This window comes from Grammomys surdaster, unplaced genomic scaffold (assembly GCF_004785775.1).
Source record: "Grammomys surdaster isolate TR1022 unplaced genomic scaffold, NIH_TR_1.0 143, whole genome shotgun sequence".
In the NCBI taxonomy this organism is placed as follows: Eukaryota; Metazoa; Chordata; class Mammalia; order Rodentia; family Muridae; genus Grammomys; species Grammomys surdaster.
In genome coordinates, this window is record NW_021604601.1 from 3,157,326 (window position 1) to 3,164,694 (window position 7,369).

The 7,369-nt window shown below is 44.8% G+C and overlaps 1 protein-coding gene across 4 annotated transcripts in view; it reads left to right on the top strand.

Moving 5' to 3' along the window:
* Window positions 1-2,619: 2,619 nt before the first annotated feature.
* Plekhg1 (pleckstrin homology and RhoGEF domain containing G1) overlaps window positions 2,620-7,369 on the top strand; it is a 220,914-nt gene continuing 216,164 nt past the window's right edge. For 2 of the 4 annotated variants that reach the window (XM_028764376.1, XM_028764375.1), the window contains exon 1: window positions 4,253-4,336. The gene's annotated coding sequence lies outside the window, so the exon portion shown is untranslated. Of the gene's footprint in view, window positions 2,684-4,252; window positions 4,337-7,369 lie in introns of those variants that run through there. The other 2 variants (XM_028764377.1, XM_028764374.1) reach the window with 2 other exon arrangements.

The window sequence follows — 7,369 nt, forward strand, 5'->3', positions numbered from 1 at the left end:
TTAAAGGGGGAAGAGTACCAGATTGCTAATATAAAATGTTAACAATAGCATTTTCATAGCTCCTTCATTCTGCTCCATCCACCCACCCATCCATCCATCTGGAATCATCAATCTTTGAGTGTTGGGAGGGGAGAGTAACTGTTGGGCACTCATGAATGAACTAGACTCACAAAAGAACTGTACAGGGGAGCCAGGGGACACTGTTCAAATCACGTGAAGGGCAAGGAATATTTACTTGAGAACCACATGTGAGTTGGTTTCTTAGTCTATGCTTTGGCATACAGAATCAATGAGACTTTGTTGTCCTTTCTGGGGTTCCTACAATCTGCCTCATTGGTAAACTGAGGCAACCAGGAAAAAAGAAGACTGAGAAGGAAATATAACCACTCTATAGCCCCAGAGCTCAGAACTGTCTCTTGCCCAATGAGAGTAGCTAGATACAGAGTTTGCGAGCAGAGTTTGTCTTGTCACTAGATTGTGATATCCCACTAAATCACTGGGCTCAGACCTGCAAGGGCCCGAGAGGAAAGAATCAGAGACTGGGGAATCACAGCTTTGTGCCTTACCTCTCCAAGTACTCCCAAGACTCACCAAATAACTTCTCTGAATCCCGAGTCTTAATAGAAGGATTAAAGCCAGCTCACAGGATTGATGGGGTATAGTCTTCCTGAATCCTGGGTACGTATGTTCTAAAACTCCGAGTCAGTACCTGAAGCCAGCCACACACAACGTAGCATTTGCCATTCATACTTACTGATGAGAAATAATAATCTATAAAGTAAATATATTAAGAGAATAGCGAGAACAGTTCTAACAATATAATGTAACAGAAGGCCTAAGTATCCTTACTCTTGGACTTCAGGATCATCAATAAGTAAAATAGGGCTCACTGAAACACAAGCAGTGTGATAGCACAGCAGTTGATCTCCTGCATGAGACAGCTAATAGTGAGTGATAGTGTATATAGTTTATGTGTGCTGGATTGTTTTACATCAAGTCAACATGAGCTAGAGTCCTCAGAGAGGAGGGAGCCTCAGCCGAGAAAATGCCTCTGTAGGATCCAGCTGTAGGCAAGCCTGTAGGACAGTTTCTTCATTAGTGATCCATGAAGGAGGGCCGAGCCCATTATGGGTGGGACCACTCCTGGGCCGGTAGTCCTGGGTGCTGTAGGAAAGCAGGCTGAGCAACCTAGTAAGCAGCACCCCTCCATGGCCTCTGCATTAGCAACTGCCTCCAGGGGTCTGCCCTGCATGAGTTCCTGCCTTGACTTCCTCCAATGATGAATAGTGAGGTGGACATGGAAGCCAAAGGTTTCCCTCCTCCCTTGGCTTTTAGTCATGGTGTTTCATCACAGCAGAAGTAGTTATATATTGGACAAAAGAATGACTTGCTTCCCAGGGGACACCAAGCAGGATGGCCAGAGTTCATTACGCTACACAGAACGTGGATAAGTTGAAAGATGAATTGTTTATGAAAAAAAATCTCACCCGGAGCCATAAGAATTCATAAAATGTGGTGTACTACAGGGAGATAACGTTCATTAGAAGCCACCGAAGAGTGCGTAGTTGTGCCTTACTAGGCCTGGTGAAGCACAGGCCCATCTGACACACCTGTTTCAAAGGTGCCAAGTGTTACAAAGAACGTCACCACGAAGGCACCTGTGATAGAGGTCCTGCTTTTATTGTCCTACCATATCGGTGCCTTTAAACATCTGGCTGTCGCAAAGGTCTCTGCCTCTTTTTCCACTTTTGCTTTCTCTAATCAAAGGTCATCCCGTATGTTCACTGGGGTGGTGGAGGTATCGATGTGTGAACCCGGTAAGCCCCCTTCTCAACCCTTTTTTTAGTGTTGAGACCCCACAAGCTACAGTGTGAAATTGCATCGAGTTTGGATGCAAAGCAACGGTTTTGGATCCGATTTCAGAGCATTCTAGGAAATGGGCACATCCAAGGCTTAGCTGTACCTGAACAGCCCATAGAAAGGGAGCGGGGGGGAAGCGATGCTTCTGTAAAAACAGTAGCAGGGATTTAAGAAAAAGAAAGAAAGAAAGAAAGAAAGAAAGAAAGAAAGAAAGAAAGAAAGAAAGAAAGGAAGGAAGAAAGAAAGAAAGAAAGAAAGAAAGGAGAGAGAAAGAAAGGAGAGAGAAAGAAAGAAAGAAAGGAAGAAAGAAAGGAGAGAGAAAAGAAAAAGGAAAGGGAAAGAAAGGAAAAGGAAAAAGGAAGGGAAGAGGAGAGGAGAGGAAAAGAAAAGAAAGGAAAAAAGAAAAGAAAAGAAAAGAAAAGAAAAGAAAAGAAAAGAAAAGAAAAGAAAACTTCCCCCTAGAGGCTGTAATTTGACTGCTGTCTTGGCAAAGCTCCAGAGAGCAAGCTTAATCTCTTTCTGAGCTGCCTCCTCCTTTCTGCCTGGTCCTCCCGCAGGGCCCCGTGGAGGCGGGCGGGGACCGCGACCCGCGGCTACGGCCGGAGGAGCGGGGCGGGGCGGGACGCGCCGGGAGCCGAGTGGGAAAGAGGAAGTGGAGCCGGGCGAGCTGCAGGGCTCAGGGCCGCCGGAGCCGGCGCTGAAGCGCAGCGCACCGCGGAGCCAGCGCTCGGGAGCCGCCCCTCTCGGGTAAGCGCTGCCGGGACGATTCCTGGGACCAGACAAGGGAAGCCGAGGACCTCGGCCACGCGCCCCGAATCTGCAGGTGGGACGAGCGGGATCGCAGTGCCTGGCCCTGGGGTGGGGGATGTCTCTGAGCTTGCTCCAAGGAGGGGACTCATGGGGTCGCTGGCTGTGCTGCCCTCCGTCCTGGGAGTCCCCTAGTCTGCCCTTAGCCCCCAAGCGCTCCCTCCTCTCGCTGCAGCCACCCCGGTTGCAGTTTGCAGCTCCACGAAGTTTGCTCAAGCGCGCCGGGTGCCACCCGCGCTCCCAAGTCCAGCGGAACTGTCCCCAAATAGGACACTCTGGACTAACACCCCAACAGGGATGCGGGCGCGAGTGCGGGGAGTGGCTGTGTGGTCCAGCCAGATGCAGCCTAGTGGGGGGACTGAAACTCGCGTGGGCGCCCCCAAATCAGCAAGTCAGCGCTTTATAGGAGTGAGCCGGGAGTCTAGAACTGTGGGCCATTCGTCACCCGGACATAGAATAATACCTAGCTGGCTATGACTGTGTTGACTGTTGGCCAGAGGAAATGTTGGTTGGGGGTGGCAGCGGGCCCCGGGGGTGACTGCTAGAGCTGGTCCCTTCTTTGTGTCCCCACAAAGTCTCAGAGCTCTGCAGTCAGAAAAATCAGGACGCCCGATGGAGGAGAGGATGGTTGGCTTGCTCAGTTTCACCACTTTCGTGAGAAACAATGATGTGGCGGATTGCCTTAGATGTGCAGTGTGAAGTTGTTGTGTGTAAAGCTGACCCTGTGTGCAGCCCTGGAATTTCATTACGCTCTGGCGGCTCTTTGCGCTCTCTTTGTACCACCCTCAGGTAGCCAGAGCTACTGCACCTATTTTTGACGCCCCCGGGGACAGTGATTTTATCTTCTCAGGAAGCCCAGTCACCCAGGGAGGGTTGTTTGGGGGGGATTTGAGGCACTCTGGATACAAACTGAGTACACACTGGGTACAAAACCCATAGGATGCCAGGATGTTAAGTCTGGGTCAGATTTAACGTTTAATTGAGTTCTAGGCTTAGATTGCATTAAGACCTGTGGTCAAGGGTTAAAATCAGCCTGTTTTGAATTCTCAGTTTCTGGGGTTCGAATACTTTCAAAGAATAGATGGATTTTGTTTTGTTTTTAAACTGATGTAAAAAAAAACTTATCTAAGCCTATCTTGTCAGAGATCTAAAACCTCTCAACTTTAGCCTTACGCTGTGGGATGCGAGGAAAAGCAATCCTGGTAGCTTCGACTTCCTCTCTGATAAAGCAGTGTATATGAAACACATAGTTTTAACTGGTTTTTACCCCTTCCAGTCCAGGGTATTTATTTATTCTACAGTAGTTAATACTTCTATACAAAAGTGATGGGTTAGTGTTTGACCCTTTAACATCTTTGACTCTGGCTTCCTGATTCCTGACTAAGCTTTTTGTCCTCTTGAAATCGCACCACATCCAAGCCACTAAAACCGACCAGGAAGAAACTTTCTTTTCCAGAGTTCACCGACTTCCCTGGCTTCCTTCCCAAGTGAGTCCCCACCAGTAATCCTTGTGTGACCTTCCTTCCATTTCTCCTGCATGACAGATTCCCCCAAAGCCTTTTGCAAAAGGATAAAACAAAGCAAGAACGCGAACAACTGTTTGGTAGTCAAATTTGTGCCTCAGGTCTGCCTTTCTTTGATAAAATTTGTCTGCGCCTGTCCTTCCCCTGTGAGTACACATTTCTCAATGCCTTTACTATAGATGATTGTCAATATATATTACTATGTTATATATAATATAAATGATATAATATATAAATATATAATATATGATATAAAATATATATGTAACTGTATATTGGTATATTATATAAATATATAAAATACAAACTATATATAAAATAATATATAATATCAAAAATACGTGTAATAGATTTTAAAAATATGTGTAATATATTATATATAATATTATATATACATATATACATATATACATATATATACATACATATGTATACCTTTTAAGCTTTTCATGGGAGACTACAGATATCCTTCAAATGGGTGAAATGATCACATTGTAACCCACAGAAATTGCCAGCCTAATTTTTCAAAACCAAAGACTCTGCTCATTTGCTGTCATGATTTTTTTTTGGTGATTTAATTCAGCTTTACTAGTTTGTGTTCTGACATGAAAAAAAAATGGAAAAAGGACTGAGTAACTGCAGTCTTTTGAGCCTTTATAGTAAACTAAAGACAATTTCTATCTATACTCTGTTCTGGGTGCTGCAATCCCCTTTGTGTGGCTTTTTCTTCTTTTTACTGCTGGTAGTTGGGTCTTTGAAACAATTGTCACCTTGTAATCCTGCTGCAGAGATGATTAGATCTCCAGGCTATTCAAGCAGGATGGCTCTTAGATGCTGTGGAACAGCCTCTGCTTCTTAGAGATTTAGAGTGATTAGGGGCAAGCATTGTAGGATTAGCCCTTGAATTTGAAGCTCCTGTCTGTGTCCCATGAGCTTGCAGACGGGGACCCTGAGCTGACATGGATCATTTTATGACTAAGGAAAGTAACAATTATTTACAAACAAGCAACCAAACAAAGATACATTATTTGGCTTTTCTTATCGTTCCTTCTTCATTTCCCCCATTCCTGAATATATTTCAGAAAGAATGCTCCTTAGCTCCAGAGCTGGACTGAGGGTTGAATGGAGAAATCCATATTAAGTGTTCCACACGTAGGGCGTGCTTTGAGGATGATAGTTGCTGACAAGCTGATCCCTGAGGGCGGGGGTTTTGCTGGAGCCTCTCCATTGGCAGAGCTGTGGTTGAACTCAGCTCTGTCTGAAACCTGTCCTCCATACTTCAAAGTGATAGTTGTATGGGGACACATTTTCATATTTATAAACTATTTGTTTCTTTGGGGGGTTTTCTCTCCAATTTTCTCAAATAAGGTCTTACTGTGGAACCCAAACTGGTCTTGAACTCACAATTCTCCCACTTTAGCTGGGCTTACAAGTGAGTGTAAACCACACCAGGCTGTGGTTCACTCTTTAAGAGGAAAAATTATAATAATCTTTTGACATAGGAAAAATGTGATTTCTAATGCAAAGCATTTACATATTCAGGCACAGACAGGAAAAAAAAAACTTTTTCTTTTCGACAGTCTCTCTAAGTGACCTTAGACTTAATGTGTAGCAGGCATCTCAGATACTCAAATTTTAGTCCCAGGCCTCCTGTATCAATCTCTCTTGATAAAATGAAAAGTTGACCCTGATCCATCAGACCATTCAGAGTCATGGATAGCTATGCCAAGTAGAACTCACTGACAGAAGAAGGAGCCTCACATGATTAGAATCTGGCTGACTACGTAGCTAGCAGTGGATGCTCTTCAAGGATGACGGGCATGCCTGCTGATCTGGCAGTAGGCCCTGGTTCATCACTGAAGGGCTTGGCCCAGGGGGAACCTAAACGCTGCAGAGCAACTAAAGATGTGCCTGGCTAACCTGCTTGCCAGTGACTAGGAGTTCAGTGGAACGCTAGCTCTCATGTTGGAGTCTCAATATCTTTCCAACCTGTGTCTATAAGTTCCTGAATATTTCTTTTCCAACGACCTACAGACCAAGTAAAACATTTCCAAACCACATCTTCCTTGGGTGAGCAGAGGTGGCCTCTGTACCTGTGCATTTTTCAGTCCCTGATAATCCAGCTGTTCACTGAAAGAATTTGTCTTTATTTCCAAGACACCCAGGGCTGCAATGGCTTTGTAGCACTTGTGTTGCATTAAGTAGCATAAGTAATTTAGAATATGTGGAAGCAGTTTAAAGTCTATAGGGAATGCCGGAAATGAGTTGGTGGTTCAGAGGCCTTGCTACTCTTGAAGAGGAGAACTGTAGTTCTATCCCAGCATCTGAAGGCTCACAGTTGACTGTAACTTTAGATTCAGAGGGTCTCACACTCTTTTCTGACCTCCTCTGGCACACACACTCATGGGCATGCAGGTGTGTGCACACACAAGTGCACATGCGCACAAACACACACCTCTAAAGTATATAGGAAGCACTGAAGATGTAGCTCATTGGTAGAGCAGAGCATATACTGAATTCTCATTCTGGCCTGGGCTCAATACCCCAGTACCTTTAGCTCTAAAATGGAAAATGTGTATAAATTGAAAGTTTCATTCAATTTTCTATAAAGGATTTGAACATTCATCGGACAGTTATTAGAATGCCAAAAAACATCTGTATTAAATTACTGTCTGACAGGAAGCTAAAGCCTGCTAGAGCCACGATTCCATAACCCTTCTCTTTTTCCCTCCCTATACGATCCAAGAAGAAAGTCAGTTTGAAGAGTGTTGACGCTAGGGTAAATTTAAAAAAAAAAAAAAGAATTCCAGATACGCCCACTCGTAATAACTCAATGGTGGTGGGGTGGAGGGAGAGCTGGGGTTTTCTGTGAGCCTTTAATTAAGAACCCTGTTTTGGTAGTTTTAATAACCACGGTGCTACAGAGGCCACAGAAGTAGCTTATCAGCAGAAGCCAGCCTGACTGTGATTTGGCTAAAAGTTAAGCATCCCTTTGATAGGAGGAGGGGGCAGGGGCATCCTTTCAAAATGTCAAAGGGAAAAAGTAGGGTGAGTATGGGTCCCATGATAGCTAAAGCTTCAGCAGGAACCCATAAGCCATCATGCTTTTGAGTTAGCTATAGTAGTTACAATACTCTCTCTCTCTCTCTCTCTCTCTCTCTCTCTCTCTCTCTCTCTCT